A 15,974-nucleotide genomic window follows, 5' to 3' on the forward strand; every position below is an offset into this window, starting at 1 on the left:
AAGGTTAAAGCATAGCCTAAGGACTTCCTATGCTGTCTTCCAGGTGGCTGATAAACCCTACTGTTTTAACAGCGCTCTTGGAGTATCCCTGCAAATACTTGGTGAGGTGCATTAATCCCTGAAGAGTGTACAAGTGTCTTCCAGGAATCTGACTAATTTGGACTCACTGAACAGAGCTCATGGAATGAAGCTGGAGTCCCAGAGATTCAGTCTAAAGAGGGGCCTACCCTGTGCAGGAATAGTGTGACCCTGTGGGGGTCTGGCACATTGACAGGATTCCTCTTAGAGACCATTCCAAAGCTGGGGGCATAGCACCAATCCTGTGCATACATGACTGTATGGTATTCTGGGTCCTGGTAATCTCTACACTATTCAGACAATTCGGGGTAGCAATGAAAATGTTCAGAGATTGCTGAAAGTTTCATGAACATAAACCCAAATATTGACTGGCCTGCAGAATCACTATTCGTCCTCCTCCTATTTAAACAGATCCAGTCCGGAGGAAGAAACAATGTGACTCGAGGGACGAGCTGCACAACCTGAGTAAGGAATTACAAATACATCGAAGTGAACAGTTTGCAAAGAGCCTACAGGCTGGAAAGCGTTCCTCCAAGCTTTACAGTGATTACCCAGGAGTAACAAATGCTTTCAAAAGAGCATCAGGATTGGGTCAGAAACAACTTGCAAAGGATGAAATTCATCCCTGTGCAGAGGGGGCAGCACAAGGCTTGTGCACCATTATGTTAAAGTAAGGCTCAAGTGTGACCTGCTGGCCCTCTGCACATGGGTGGATTTCACCCTAACAGGAAAAAAGAAGAAAAGGAAAAAAAGACCAACTTCACAACAAATATAACTGAATGAATACTTGGACTGACTCTAATGCTGCTTGCGGAAGATCTTTCAAGACATTGTCCTGCTCGAATGGGCATTTACGCTCCCATGTGTGGCTCTTGCACTCTGCTGCAATTGTTTGATTTACGCTAATGCCGAGTTCTGTGAGAGTTATTTATCGGACAAGCTAGTGAAGCTCTGCCCTTTGATTCCACACTGTGGGCTCTTTATTTCATGGGCTGCAGCCAAAACCCCAACAAAGAGTTTACATTGCCTTATGGCAACCTGCTGCCATGCAAAGTGTGCAAAGGACACACGTCACCATCACTGGAGACAGAAGCAAGCAAGCTAATCCTTGGCTCCCACGGAACTTGCACAATGCAACTGTAAACTTAGCAAGAGGGCATCTGACTGACAAATGAAACCATGGAAACTGTTTACCAAGAACAAGCAGCCCCCCCACAGAGTTATGTAGTACATTATAGTCAACAGAACCCAATTTTACAAAGGTCTGAGAGGAGAGCCAAAAGTTTTGTGAAATGGTGGGTTGGTGAAATTTGAGGAAGGGGAAAAATAACCCACCCTTAGGCTGGGGTATATAAAGGCATTTCAGATTCCTACAGTGAGAGAGAGGTAGGTAAAATTGAACTTCTACTGCATCCACACATATACAGTCCATAAAATATACAGAGGCCCATTCAAAGCCCTTTGAAGTCAATGGAAAAAGTCTTCCACTGAGTTCAATGGGCTTTGGCTCAGGCCCTTAGTTACTGAGCTAAATCAAGTGCATTTAATATCAAGGAAATTACTAACATCAAGGAAATCACCCGTGAGGGCAACATGATCATCACCACCAAGCTCCGTTCATTAGCCTTACTGCCCACACACCGTAACATCCAAATGCGCTCAGATTACTTGGCTTCACAAGAGTCTTCCTTTAGTTTTAGCACAGAACCACTCCACACCTCCAGCTCCTCGCAATCACACTCAAGCACAACAACCCGAACACGCCAACCTCTCACTCAGTATTGTGGAGGTCGGAGTGTAGGGTGTGCATTTGAGAGAGACTGTGCAGTACAGGGCACATGGAAAGTAATGAAGTGTAAATGTGATTGGGGCTGGGAGCCTGCAGGAGGGCAGTCCTGGGCTGAAAGGCATTGCAAGGCACTGTTGCAGGGCTCTACCTCCCCCACTCCCCCCCCGCAGTAGGCCTTTGCACATCCCTAGGGGTGTGTCTGTGTGGAACTATAGCCATGTGGGATAGGCGGCAAGGGGAGTGGAGGGAAGGTCTCCTATGCTGCAAATGTTAAGAAACAGTAAACATTTAGAACTTAACCTGGAGAAGACTCTCCCTTTCCCTGATTCCCAGCCCCCGCTCTCCCAACCAAGTGCCTCATGTCCTTCCATGCTTCTCTTTGTGCTTGGCAGCCACTCCCTCCTTGTACAGCTTTTGGACCTGAGCACCTTTCCCCATCTCTGACCTCCCCCAACTCCTGGTCCTCAGAACCATCCCTCCAGGCTCTTTCACACCTTTTATTTCATTTACATCCTGCCCCGCTCCCTCCATCCTACCCCCTTGTCTACTGCATCTATCCTCTATGGCCCTCATGGCCCACTGTACTAACTTTCTGGCCGCCTTGTCCCCTCCATGCCATTTTCCTTGACTCCTTCAATCCCTTTCATTTCTTCAGTCTCCTGCACACAGTTCCCAGTTCCCTGCCTCGTACCAGGGAGGAGCCTTGTTCCCCAGCCCTTATGCTTCCTGCCTCAGTGGCTCCACAGCTTTGCTCCTGAAACAGATCACTAATCCAAGCCCCTCATCCAAGCACATTCTGTCTCTCCTCCTTCTTGCTGCCCCTCAACCCCCAGCTTCCCACATATTTACTAAGCATCAACAGTGGGAATACCAATCTAATGGACCTGCTAGGAATCTTTACCAAATAGAGAAGGCACCTCCATAGCAAAGCTACTGGCACTGATGCACAGGGAACTTCACCTGCAAGTGTCTTCCCCTCCATGCCCTCTATTGCTGTTAGGGACTGTGACAATGATATGTGGGGAAAAGATGGGAGGGAAGATTTAGAATCAAGAGTTTAAGGCCAGAAGGGATCATCAGATCATCTGAGCTGACCTCCAGTATATCACAAGCCATCAGCACCATCTAGCACCCTACACACTGAAGCCAACAACCAGAATGAGACCAAAGTATTACAGCCCTCAAAAACTCAACTATTGTGTACCTCAGGCAGAGAATAGGAGAGACTATGGTGCACCAACCCAAACTTCCCTGCTCAGAGCGCTAATAGCTCTGCTAGGGAGAAGACTTCTCGGAATGATGAGTATCCTGTGCTTTGCCTGAGAGGATCCCCATTCTGATCAACTTTATCAAGTCTATCAGACAGCAGCACCCCACTGAAAAACCTTATTGGTCCACAGGGAGAACTGAAACAGACTGAGGGCTGGCTGATTCTATGAGTAAACTGCTATCAGAATATCCGGCCATTCAGAGAAACACAGACTGCAGCTCAAGCACTGAGCTGGTGAGGGGTAGAGATTATGGCTGGACAGCCAGGATGCATATGACTTCAGTTTCAGGCAAAACTACTGCACTCTCTGTCCTATTTCCCACCTCCACCCACTCGGGTAATACTTTCCTGATGCTGCCATGCCTCCCCCAAAGCAAGTCATTATATGTGTTTTATTATCTCTGCCATGTTTTAAGTTACAAATGACTAATTCCTAAGCATTGCAACTAGAGTGCCTGAAATCAACACAATAGAAAGTCTAAACTGCTCCCCTCTGCTCTCTTCACATTTTAATATCACATTATGGATTGTTACTCCCCTCCCTCTATCCCTCCCCCTGCAATGTCGTGTCATGAAAATAATTAAAATGCTCCTGGCTGTTTTTAATCCTCCACTCTAGACACTTTTAGGGGAAACTCAGACTTGCAGACACTGTTGAAGAAGCCAAATGTGAACCCAAAGGGGCTGCTTTCTTGCTGACATACAGGAACAGATCAGCCCAAACAAAAACACAATACACAGTCTGAAAAATTGTGTTCCAGGCTGAAATTTGGCACAGAAAGGTCTGAGCCCAGGAGAAAATCTCCACTGTGTGCTTTCTGAAAGCAAATAGGGTTCAACAATTTCTTTTCTGGTCCATAGAAGTGTAAAATGAACAAATCCCCATTTACCAGGATTGGACTGTTTTTTCTTTTGCCGTCCGTAAAAATCATAAATTGATTTGGTTTAAAAACACACACACACACACACACACACCACAATCAGTTGTGGTGAATCTTTCACCCCAAAGTAAATTCAATTCCTGGCAGAGGGCCTAGACAACCCTTGTGTGGGCTCTACATTGCCCTCCATTCTGTGCCCCGGAGGGGAGCACAGGAGCAGAAATTCCAGCCAAATGTTACCTTGGGGATTAAGTGGATTTAAATGGTGCCTAAGCCTTGTGCTGGCCTGACAGCTGTACTCCTGGCCAACACACCGGGATTGAACTGGGGACTTCAGAACTAAGAGCCAAGGCTCTGTAGCTGGGGACTGTAACAGACCCATATCCTCAGTGGATCGGCACAGAGACAGACCTGTACCACATAGTCCCCAGTGGCTTATGCTGGCCCTCTGCACAGAGGTGTATATCACCTCATAATGGCTAAGGGGGGAAAGGTAAAGAAGAGGAATGGAGGCTAGATGACTTGTCTACAAGTATGAGATTTTAAATCATAAGAAGGGAGAGCATTAGTTTAGGGTGGCCCAAAAGGAGGCCATGGGGTGAATTTGAGGATGAATATCAGGGAAGATGTCCTAACACTGAAGTTTAGGAGATTGTAGAATAGTCTCTCATGGGAAGTGATGCTGGTAGCCCCCTTTGCTTGAATCATTTAAAACTGCTCTGGATAAAAGGCCAGAGAATATAATTCATACATTCACAAATTCTAAGGCCAGAAGGTATCATTATGATCATCTCGTCTGTCCTCCTGTATAACACGGACCATAGAACCTCCCTCAGTAATTTCTGCATCAAGCCCAGCATTTCTGTTTGATCTAGAGCACGTCTTTAAGAAAGACATGGGGGGAGGCAAGGGGGCTAAGACATCCAAAGGCCTTTTCAAATGCTAATTTCTTTGATTAGCCATGCAAAAAGTTGAAATCATTTTCAGCACTTTGGAGGAACAGAAGGGGTATTACTGCTGAGTTATTTAATGTTGGCTTCTCTGCATGTGTAACAGCTACCTAGGAGAATGTTTACCATTGATACTAGAATTTCTTTTAATCATTTTCTAAATAGGCATTTATATGCTATGCCCTAATGGCTCAGGGAAAAGTCATTAGCAACTACTGGGGACATAATCCATGGTACCAAAAAGTCCCTAACCACATACTTCCCCTACATGATGCACAATTTTAAAAGTCCACAAATAACTATTTGCATGATAAAGGCACTAGGCTGAAAGGAGAGCATATAGGCTATGATCCTTCAATCAGAGCTATCTGGATGGGCTTGTGTGCCCACATGGTACCGCACAGAATTCAAGAGTCTGCCTACAAGGATCTAATTGCAGAATGGGGGTCTTATCAGCTTCTTTCTCTATAACATACTATTATCCCCCAAAGAGAAGGCCACTCTAGTTCAGATCAGTATCCAAACGTTCAGGTACATCGAACCTTCAGGAGGTCACCCGTCTCCAACAAACACTGAGAAAAATATGGTAACTTTAGGGGTCGCCAAAGGAATGAGGTGAGACCACATCTAAAAATCCAACACTAGTGCAGCCACAGCCCTCACACAGAAGTGTCTGCCTCAACAAGCAACCCACCACCAGCAGCACCCAAAGAACAAGCTGGCAAAGTTACAGCATCTTGGGTGTTTCCATTCCCATTCCCCCTCCCCGAACTGCTCTCTCAAACACCACCCAACTGCAATCCAGCTAGTGAAGGTGGGGAAGCCCATTACAATATCAATTAACTCCATTATGGCGGTGCTGATTTAAAACATTTTAAATACCGTTGGAAATGAATATATATTTAGACTGAATTCATATAAGGGCTCAATCCCTTGATAAAATCCACACTACTGGTATTGAAGGAGGAATTGATAATTATTAGATAGCAATTGTATCTCAGAAATTATGGGATTAGGGATTTATTCTTGGCCTCAGATGTGGGAATCAGTTTAACCCTGTGCCACAGGGACAAGAATCAGGTTTCAGAGTAGCAGCCGTGTTAGTCTGTATCCACAAAAAGAAAAGGAGGACTTGTGGTACCTTAGAGACTAACAAATTTTATTTTGTTTCGTGAGCTGTAGCTCACGAAAGCCTATGCTCAAATAAATTTGTTAGTCTCTAAGGTGCCACAAGTCCTCCTTTTCTTTTTAGGGACAAGAATGATTCTCTCTCACCTCAGATGACACTGGAGGGAGAAATGGCCCTTCCCTGGAGCAGGGATCAACCACTGATATTTCCCCACTGATCAGTTTCCTGCCATGGAGAGTGTAAGAGGTGCATTAGCACTGCCTGTTCCTTCAGTGCTTTGGTTTCTGGGGCTTTACAAAGCCATGCTGAGAAATGACAGAGATCACACAACAGCTGGTGCCTCCTGACCCGTGTTGGCTTTCTTCATGAATCCAGCTGTAAATACACAAGTTCATCACTTCCCAGATGCTTCAGGATTTAACAGAAAACATTTCATCAAATGACTGAGAGACTCTGAAATCCCTTATTTAAAATAAATAGAAGTTTCAATAGTGTATCTCAGACTCAGACTTTAAGGTCAGAAGGGATCATTATGATCATCTAGTCTGACCTCCTGCACAACGCAGGCCACAGAATCTCACCCACCCACTCCTGCAATAAACCTCTCACCTATGTGTGAGCTATTGAAGTCCTCAAATCATGGTTGAAAGACTTCAAGGTGCAGAGAATCCTCCAGCAAGTGACCCGTGCCCCATGCTGCAGAGGAAGGCGAAAAACCCCCAGGGCCTCTGCCAATCTGCCCTGGAGGAAAATTCCTTCCCGACCCCAAATATGGCAATCAGCTAAACCCTGAGCTTGCTTCTCTGAGTGCTTCCAACTGGTTTTCTTTTCTCCTCAATATTCTATCTTTTTTTTCCCCCCACAGCTCTTTGGGGCAGTTACCCTGAAAAGAGTATCAGATGAACTTAAAATAGTTCTTAAACTTGGTGTGCAAAAAATGCTCAACATTCACCTTAGCTGGGCTGACAATTTCATTTGAGCAGCCTTCACTATGGGGTTTTTGGCACCTCCATTTCCAGTCCTGGCCAAAACCCAGAAAAGAAGATATGTCAAAAAGATTAAAACAATAGCCACACTTTTGCAAACCTTAAAAAGATTCAAGTTATGGCTGAAGTTCAGGGTCTAATTTAATATAAACTCGTTCAGCCTGGCTTTCCTTGAAGGTTTAGCCAGAAACTAAACATGATGGGCCATGTTCTGATTTATACTACAGCCCCGTTACACTGCAGTGGAAGTGTAAAGGTGCTTTAAAGTGGGTGCCAGTGTAATTTGCTCTCACTTTAAGGCTCTTTTCCATTGCCAGAGTGGTATAAAAGGTAAATGAGAATTAGGATAAATGAGAATCTGGCTCCATGTATCTAAGGTTCCTCCTGCTTATGGTATTTATTCTGCAGGACAAGCTGATCACCTAGCAAGATGCAGTTTTTCTAGACAATGTTAGCATCTTTATGCCATGATATATCAATACAGGATGACTTCAACTCTGAGTCTGGGCACACCACCATCACATACTATCTTAATATTGCAACATGAGGACACAATATTATCACATTCTGATGCTTCATTCACATGCTCAGGAGAAGTCTAGCTCTCTAGAATAGTCCTGCAAGCTGGGTTTGATGTGTCTACAGGACAGTTCTGTAAAAATAAAGTGGTTTGTCCTACAAAATTTGAGGACTGCTGGAAACCATAAATGAAGCTTTCTCAAGCCAACAGTTATGATGTTACTTCCCATGACTTGTTACATGAACTAGACAATATGGTGAGAACCTGCTTGTATGTGATTATTATTTGTGAGTGTTCATGACAAAAAAAAAGTTAGAATAGACTTATAAGGAAAGATTAAGAGAGCTCAACTATGACTAAGCAAGGACAGATAGGGTCATTGTCTGTGTTTGAAGATTAAAAACAAGGAGGGAGAGTAATTATTTAGGAAAAAAGAAAAGGAGTACTTGTGGCATCTTAGAGACTAACAAATGTATTTGAACATAAGCTTTCGTGAGCTACAGCTCACTTCATTGGATGCATTCAGTGGAAAATACAGTGGGGAGATTTATATACACAGAGAACACGAAACAATGGGTGTTACCATACACACTGTAAGGAGAGTGATCAGGTAAGGTGAGCTATTACCAGCAGGAGAGCGTGTGTGTGTGGGGGGACCCTTTTGAAGTGATAATCGAGGTGGGCCATTTCCAGCAGTTGACCAGAACGTCTGAGGAACGGGGTGGGCCTGGGGGGGGGGAGATAAACATGGGAAATAGTTTTACTTTGTGTAATGACACATCCACTCCCAGTCTTTATTCAAGCCTAAGTTAATTGTATCCGGTTTGCAAATTAATGCCAATTCAGCAGTCTCTTGTTGGAGTCTGTTTTTGAAGAATTGCCTCTTTTAGGTCTGTGATCGAGTGACCAAAGAGATTGAAGTGTTCTCCAACTGGTTTCTGAATGTTATAATTCTTGACATCTGATTTGTGTCCATTTATTCTTTTACGTAGAGACTGTCCAGTTTGACCAATGTACATGGCAGAGGGGCATTGCTGGCACATGGCATATACTGTTCTTGTCAACTGCTGGAAATGGCCCATCTTGATTACCACTACAAAAGGTTCCCTCCCCCCCACTCTCCTGCTGGTAATAGCTCACCTTACCTGATCACTCTCCTTACAGTGTGTATGGTAACATCCATTGTTTCATGTTCTCTGTGTATATAAATCTCCCCACTGTATTTTCCACTGGATCTGTTTTGTGTGGCAAAAATGGCAAAATTCTAGCCCCTTGGGTGGCATTGGGAATTCCGCTCAGGCTCTGGGAAGGTTGTGATGTTTCGAAGTTAAACTGTGCCACTTATGTGCGGGGGGGGAGGTAGTTTTCTGCGAAACACCTTTCTGCTTTCCTCAAAACACAGTTCAAGTCTGGAATGAAAAGTGTTTTGACTGGGGGGGGGGGGGGGGTTTGTATCCCTGTAAAAATCCAAGAGCTGCCCATATGGTTAAAAGCATTCCGATACCTCAGACCAGGAAAAGACACCATTTCATTCCTCTGGGCCTTTAAGATTGCCACTCATTCAGATTCAAGCACACAGAAAGTAGCACTCTAAGTATTTTGTTTAACAATCAGTGGCACTAAATTAACAGCCTCCACACACACAAGCAGTCAGTGATGGGTGAACTGGTTTTGAAGGAATTGGAACTGTAGAGCTAAGAGGAAAATGGCAAAGAACGAGAAAGGAAAGAAAACAAAAAGCTTGCTCCCTGTGCTCTCGCTCTTTCTATTGTCTCTGGATGTTTAATTAGAGACCTGGGTCACGAGGTGCTGAATGCCCTTAGCACTCACCAAGTCCACAGGCATTGAGGGCACTCAGCACCTAGCAGAACTGAAGCCTTTCACAGTAAACTTCCTGGGACAGTTTTATTAAGGACCAGAGCGTGCCACAGGTCTGCATTGGGGAGTGATAACAGAACTGTACGACTCCCAGAAAAACTCTGAAAATGGTTGCTCCTCAGGAAGCACAAGCCCTCTCCAACCTCCCAGAGTTACTGCAAACATGGCACCTTCCTTTTGGATGCTGCAGTTTGTTGCCCATGACATAGTTGCCCAGGTCCTTGAATGCAGTACAAGAGTTAGACCACAGCGCTGCTGCATCCTGTTGCTCCGTTTGCCTCTCGGTGGTGCAGGGAAAGGGCAGTCGCTGTACTCTCCCAAGCTCAGCAGCTATGATAGCATCTTGCTCTTGTTAAGTGCTGTGGAGGGAGGGGGTCAAGGCTCTTTGCCTCCCCCTTCCCCCTGCACAAGGGCCAGCTGCAGTAAGAGGCCTTACGTATCTAAAGAACTGAGCACACTTTTGGGCTATGTATAAATGATCAATAAAAATCACTCCTTTGGTAAAAGCAAAACCAAAGCTGGAAAATGGGTTGAGGAGCAAAACAGTGACAGTGGGACACTTCATTTACATTTAAGGTTGGCACCCAGCTCTGATGAAAGGAGGGACAATTGTACTAAGGCCCTGAACTCAGAGGGGTCCCCAAAACATCTATGTAGATAAAGTGAAATGGGAGCGGATGGAGCCCCAGAAAACATGAAGCACTAGGCCCCAACATTTGTCTCCTCTTGCTGGCACCGCTGAACGTCCTGATAACAGCTGGACGTGTAAGCCCCCAAACACCCCACAGAATTATGCCCCAGGGTATTTCTAATGCAGCTTGACTAGGAAGTGTTCAGAACTCTTGAACACACTCGCCTCGTGATTTCTCAACCAAGGAAACTGGAAGAGCTCCTGATAACCCTCTGACCTTTCAAGTGCTTATCTGAACTGGACACCCAAAGCACTCGGAGGTTCACTAGTGGCTATTCTACTCCATTACTCTTCTGCCAAATTGTTAGCCACCAAAAGCAGATGTATCTCAGATGTGGCAGTGCCTAGAGATACAGAGCAGTACGATTCTCCTTTGGGGCATTTGATAAAGATATCTCCTTTACTCAGTTCGGAAGGGGAACACGGACTAGTGGTTAGAGAAGTGTGAATCAGGACTCCTGGGTTCTAGTCCCAGCTTTGGTGTGGAGTCACTGGGTGACCTTCAGCAAAATCAGAGAGGCCAAAATGTTCAAAAGTAGCCACTGATTTTGGGCATATAAGACATATTAAAGAGGCCTGATATTCATATGTGCAGAGTGCCCACAACACCTATTGAAAACACTGGGATCTGGAGATGCTCAGCACCTCTGAAAAAGAAGGCCCTAACTATTTTAGTTTGGGCACCCAAAAGCAAGGTACCAAAAAATCAGTCTATTTTTGACAATTTTTCCCTTAAACCCTCAGTTTCCCCATCTGCAAAACTGCACTGTTAACACTTCCTTGCCTCACAGTAGTGTTGTGGAGCCTGATTGATAGAGGTTTCAGAGTGCTCAGATATCCTCAGGTGAAAGGCACTATAGGAAGTGAAAAGCATCACCACCACTGTGCCCTAGTCAAAAGACTCAAAGTCCACCCACCAGCCCTGCTGTCTTCAGGCACTGTGTAATCTACATTTCAGGGGGCCTGGTTGTTTCAATTCAGCTAGAGGCAGCTAAAAGCCTCTGCGCAGAGTGAGAAAGCTGGTTTTATGCTGACACTGGATTAGTCAGAGATGAACCGCTGAGAGCAGCGCAGCAGAGGATAAAGCTCTTACGTCTGCAGCTCTAGATTAGGCCCTGTAGGATACTACAGCTCAGGGAGATGGACAGCCTGTGCAAAACAGGTGCATTGAGGATCTGTGTCACACAGAGAATGCTCCCCTCCTTCTCATCCAGGTCAAACACCACAGGTGGCAAAAGGGGATGCTGCAGATTCACTCATGGCCATGGAATTGACTTGATCATTGCATTTATTGAACAGATGTACAGTAGATAAAAGTCTAGGGGTCCATACGTCGGATCCATAGCATAACTGCCACCACTACGCTGACAGCATCCTCCTCACTTAACCCTGAAACGTAAGTGCCAGAAGAGACCAAGTCACTGTTGCTGATTCAGTAAGATGGTCTGATGGGGGCTGTATCATCTTTTCCGATGAGCCCCCTTCTACCCATCCCCATGATCTCAGGGACAGCCACAGCCGGGGGGAAGGGCGATCTTCTTTACTTGGGAATAATGCAACCATTTCAAACTCATGTTGATAAACTCTTAAAATTCCATCTAATATACAGAACTTCCTGCCCTACTGACTGAACTCAGATTTAGAGAGGTTTTTTTAGACCAGATTATAATCATGTAGTCTGATTTAGTGGATAAAACTGAGTTCCTATGAAAAAGATACTCTCTTCCTACCAGTAAAACTAAGACTATGGAGATGTGCAGATATCCATTCTGTCTCAAGGGTCTTTCACATCCAACATAACACTGAAAGAGGGTCCTATTTTACAGCACGTGTGTGCACATAAACATATATACATTTAATATATAGTGCTGAAACACTGTAGGATATTGGGACCTGAAAGGACCCTTGAGACAAAATGGAGACAGAGAAAGAACAAAATAGAAACAAAGAGGCAACACTTCCATTTTTAGATGTCACAGTGAGATAGATGGAGATGAAAGCCTATTATTTTGATAAGAGCTTGGCTCAGCAAGTGTCTAGTATTCTGCTTCCTAATGGCATTCTTGTTATCTCATAGTCAACATTTTCAAGGTTGTGGTCAGAAGTGTTTTCCCATGTTTACTTTCCTATGTGTTTCAAATCTATGATTTTCTCCTTTTCTCCCCCTATTTTCTTCAGAGATACAAAAAACATCTACAAACGCTTGCCTGCTTCAATCCCATGGATTCAGCCTGGTAGATTTCGGGAGCTTTGCAGGTCTGAAGGCAACAGGCCCTCAACCTGCCCAGCTGCAGTCTGACCCTGTGCATTAACCAACTCAATAAACAGTGAGGCTTGGATAATCACGGGACAGCAAATCAGTATTTTGATGGGTTCTGACTAGGGATGGGCGAAATGGAGGTTCAGTTCAGTTAAGCACCCCAACAGTCAATTTTTCCAAAACTCGTGGGAATGCAAAAGTGCAGCTGGAAATCTCACCATGGGCTTCCTCATATGGATGTCTGATCTTTGCTTCTTCTCAGCAGGGTGCTAACACTGCAAATGTGTCATTCTGATAGCATCCCCAGAATCTGGCTCTGGCTGGAACCCAGAAGTGCAGAGATGTTACAAAAATAAAGAAAATCTCAGCATGTGACCTGGGTTCGTATTTTAAACACCCTGTAAATTTGGGGAAGGGTAGAGCTGGACTTCTGGTTTCTCCTCATCTCCAGTTCTTCCCTAGCTGTGACCTAGCGCACATAACACTCGTAGCGGTGAGTCTTACTCACAAGACATTTCTGACACCTCAGAGCTCTTTGAATTTTACCTTTTAATATTCTAAAATGATAATGTACCCATATTGCAAAGCAACAGACACAGCGGGAACCACAGTACATCGATTCCCAAATGCCGCCATCATCATCATGTAAATGAACCCAGGAGCACTTTACTGTTGCACACATCCTGAACTTCTAGCTGTGCCCATGCACAAAACAGCAGAGTCTATTTCCATTACCACTTCAATCAGATGCTTACGATAGGATTATTCCTTTTTCCAGTGGACCATGCAAAAATCTAAATCAAAGGAACACGGGAAAAGTTGATAGGCCCAAAATTCAAATAGATTTTCCCCTACTACCTGTTTCCTAGTTTCAGGTAAAATCTTTTCATATTTTTCTTTCAAAACAAAAGCTTCAGGATGCCACCTTTATTTTCCTAACTAAATAAATACCAGGAGCTCAGCTTTTGCACACAAACCTCAGCTATTGTGCTGATGAGCATGCTAAAGGACCTAAATAGTCAGACACATCTAACAGGCTAGTGTGATCAATGAGCACTCACAATAATTAGTAGCAGTAATGATACTTACCATTTAAATAGGATTTTTTTTCCCCATCAGTTTTGAAGCAATTTACAAAAAAAAGCAAAGTGCCATTACTACGATGGTCAAAAATTTTCCACTGAAGCAGTTTAAAAAATTTGATTTTTAACTAAATACTTCTCGAGATTGGCATCTGTTTTCCACAAAAATTTCAACTTTTTGTCAAAAAAACAAACGAAGAAACACACACACACACACACACACCCAATAGCCAAAACCAAAACAGTTGATCGGAAATGCCGCCAAGGTGTTTAATGTAGTTTAGGGGCCTCATACCCGCATTCTCTTCTATTGTCTGGGTTCCCTAGCTGCACTGCATCTCCTCTGAGGCCGTCTAGTAGCTCAGCAAGATAGGAGATCATGGTGCATCATGGGAGATATAGTATGGCCAGGCAGCCTGGCCCAGCAAGCGAACTTGCAGCATGAGCCACCCATGCAGCTCCCATGAAACAGTGTGGAGACATTCCTGAATAATTTTTTTTGGTTTTTAGGTGAAATTTTTCAGTTCTCTTTGAATTTTCGGGGGGGGGGAGGGGAGAAAAGAAAAAGAAAAAGTTTTCCATGAAAAATAAAAAAGTTGATGTTTTCTGATAATTACCCCTGTTCACTCATGGGCAACTGAAGCACAAGGGGTTGAAATGACCTGCTCTTGATTGTATGCTGTTTCAGAGTCAGAGGCAGGAAGAGCATTCAAGTCTCCTGACTCCCACTGCAATGTTGTATAACATGTAATCAACAGTAAGAAGTTAGAGTATATAGCCCAGCAATCCCACAACAGTCCAATGTGCACACCTCCAGCACTCACGAGTTCTGGGAACTAAAGCCTGGTTTATAATTAAGTTTTACCACTTAACTCCTTTGGCATTAAGGAGTGAGATTCTTTGCAGACATAGCTATGTGGGTAAAAGTCCTAGTATAGATGCAGTTACACCAGTAGAGATACAGCTATGTGGTAACTGCTGGCAAATTATCACTGTTGGAGGGCTACCACTGTGTGAAGGTGCAGAACTGCTGGCGGTATTAGCCCCTGGAGGAGGGAAACAGAACTACTGTTCAGGTGGAATCTAATAATTCCATTGCCCTACTATACAACAATGGGGCTTTGGCCTTCATTTCCCTTGTCAGTAAAATAGCTTTTAAACATCCCAGGCTGCATATGAAGTACTGCTAAGTACATAAGAGCTGTTGCTTTTGCCTATAGTCTTTGCATGATTATGATCTCTCTTACATGACTGTAAAGCAGAAGCAATTCTAATGAAGTCATTTGAGTTACACTAGAAAAACCCAGTGTAAGAGGCAACAAAACCAGGCCCCAGCATGTATGCAACTTGCTGATTTGTTAAATGCTTTGGGGATCCCTTCAGTGTAAAGAATACTATGTTAAACTAAATTCTATTCCATTCTGTAATTTAGTCTAATGAATATTCTACTTTCCAAAGCCAGGGGCATTTTTCTTGTGACACAAGGCCCATTACATCAGGCAGAATGTGGTAAATAATTTGCAAGAGTTAAAACAGACCCAACGTTTAACAGCGGTTTAGTTTCAAAAACTCAGATGTTTTACAGCAGTGGTTCTCAACCAGGGGTACACACACCACTGGGGGTATGCAGAGATCTTCCAAGGGGTACGTCAACTCTTCTAGATATTTGCTGAGTTTTACAACAGGCTACCGAAAAAGCACTAGCAAAAGTCAGTACAAACTAAAATATCATATAGACAATGATTTGTTTGCACTGCTCTATATACTATACACTGAAATGTTAAGTACAATATTTATATTCAAATTGATTTATTTTATAATTATATGGTAAAATGAGAAAGTAAGCAATATTTCAGTAATAGTGTGCTGTGATACTTTTGTATTTTTGTGTCTTATTTTGAAAACAAGTAATTTTTAAGTGTAGTTTTTAAATGAGGTGAAATGTGGGGGTATGCAAGACAAATCAGACTCCTGAAAGGGATACAGTAGTCTGGAAAGATTGAGAGCCACTCCTCCACAGAGCATAATGCAGTGACTGTGCTGTTAGATGGCCACTGAGGACTAAGCACTAATATAACCAATTCCTAGACTCCACTTTTATTAGTATTTATTGTCTTAGAGTAAAATTTCAAATCCAGATTTCCAGTTCTCAGACCTATACTATGCCCAATAAATGTGACACATTTGCAGCAGTGGTAGAAATATATAACTGGACTGCTAAGGAGTTGCAGAAATCGATCATTGATTTACCTGGCTTACCTGCCTGCCGACTTTGGCAGGAGAAGCATGAATACGGTGGGCAGCAAGGGATAGGATGAGGAATTTGCTTCAATCAAGTTACGTAGAACCTGCCAGCAGAACACTGCAGTAAAACCAGAGAATTTATATTTCTAATGGCTCCCGTGGCCCATCTTTCTTTGCTGGTGGGATGTATTTACTAGCCTCTGTTATGTAGTTCAG

General features: G+C 43.8%; 1 protein-coding gene and 1 long non-coding RNA gene across 15 annotated transcripts in view; one reads left to right on the forward strand and one right to left on the reverse strand.

Annotated features, from left to right (window-relative positions):
• The window catches only part of LRFN2 (leucine rich repeat and fibronectin type III domain containing 2), a 285,606-nt gene that overhangs the window by 215,626 nt on the left and 54,006 nt on the right, over positions 1-15,974 (reverse strand). Inside the window, exon 2 of one of the 13 annotated variants that reach the window (XM_078852249.1) lies at positions 15,765-15,876. The exons of the other annotated variants lie outside the window; for them this stretch is intronic. The gene's annotated coding sequence lies outside the window, so the exon portion shown is untranslated. The remainder of the gene's footprint in view (positions 1-15,764; positions 15,877-15,974) is intronic. 13 annotated transcript variants of the gene reach the window in all.
• LOC140909398 (uncharacterized) overlaps positions 15,103-15,974 on the forward strand; it is an 86,275-nt gene continuing 85,403 nt past the window's right edge. For both annotated transcript variants that reach the window (XR_012158199.2, XR_012158200.1), the window contains exon 1: positions 15,103-15,223. This is a non-coding gene — a long non-coding RNA (uncharacterized LOC140909398). The remainder of the gene's footprint in view (positions 15,224-15,974) is intronic.

This window comes from Lepidochelys kempii, chromosome 3 (genome assembly GCF_965140285.1).
Source record: "Lepidochelys kempii isolate rLepKem1 chromosome 3, rLepKem1.hap1, whole genome shotgun sequence".
Taxonomy (NCBI): domain Eukaryota; kingdom Metazoa; phylum Chordata; order Testudines; family Cheloniidae; genus Lepidochelys; species Lepidochelys kempii.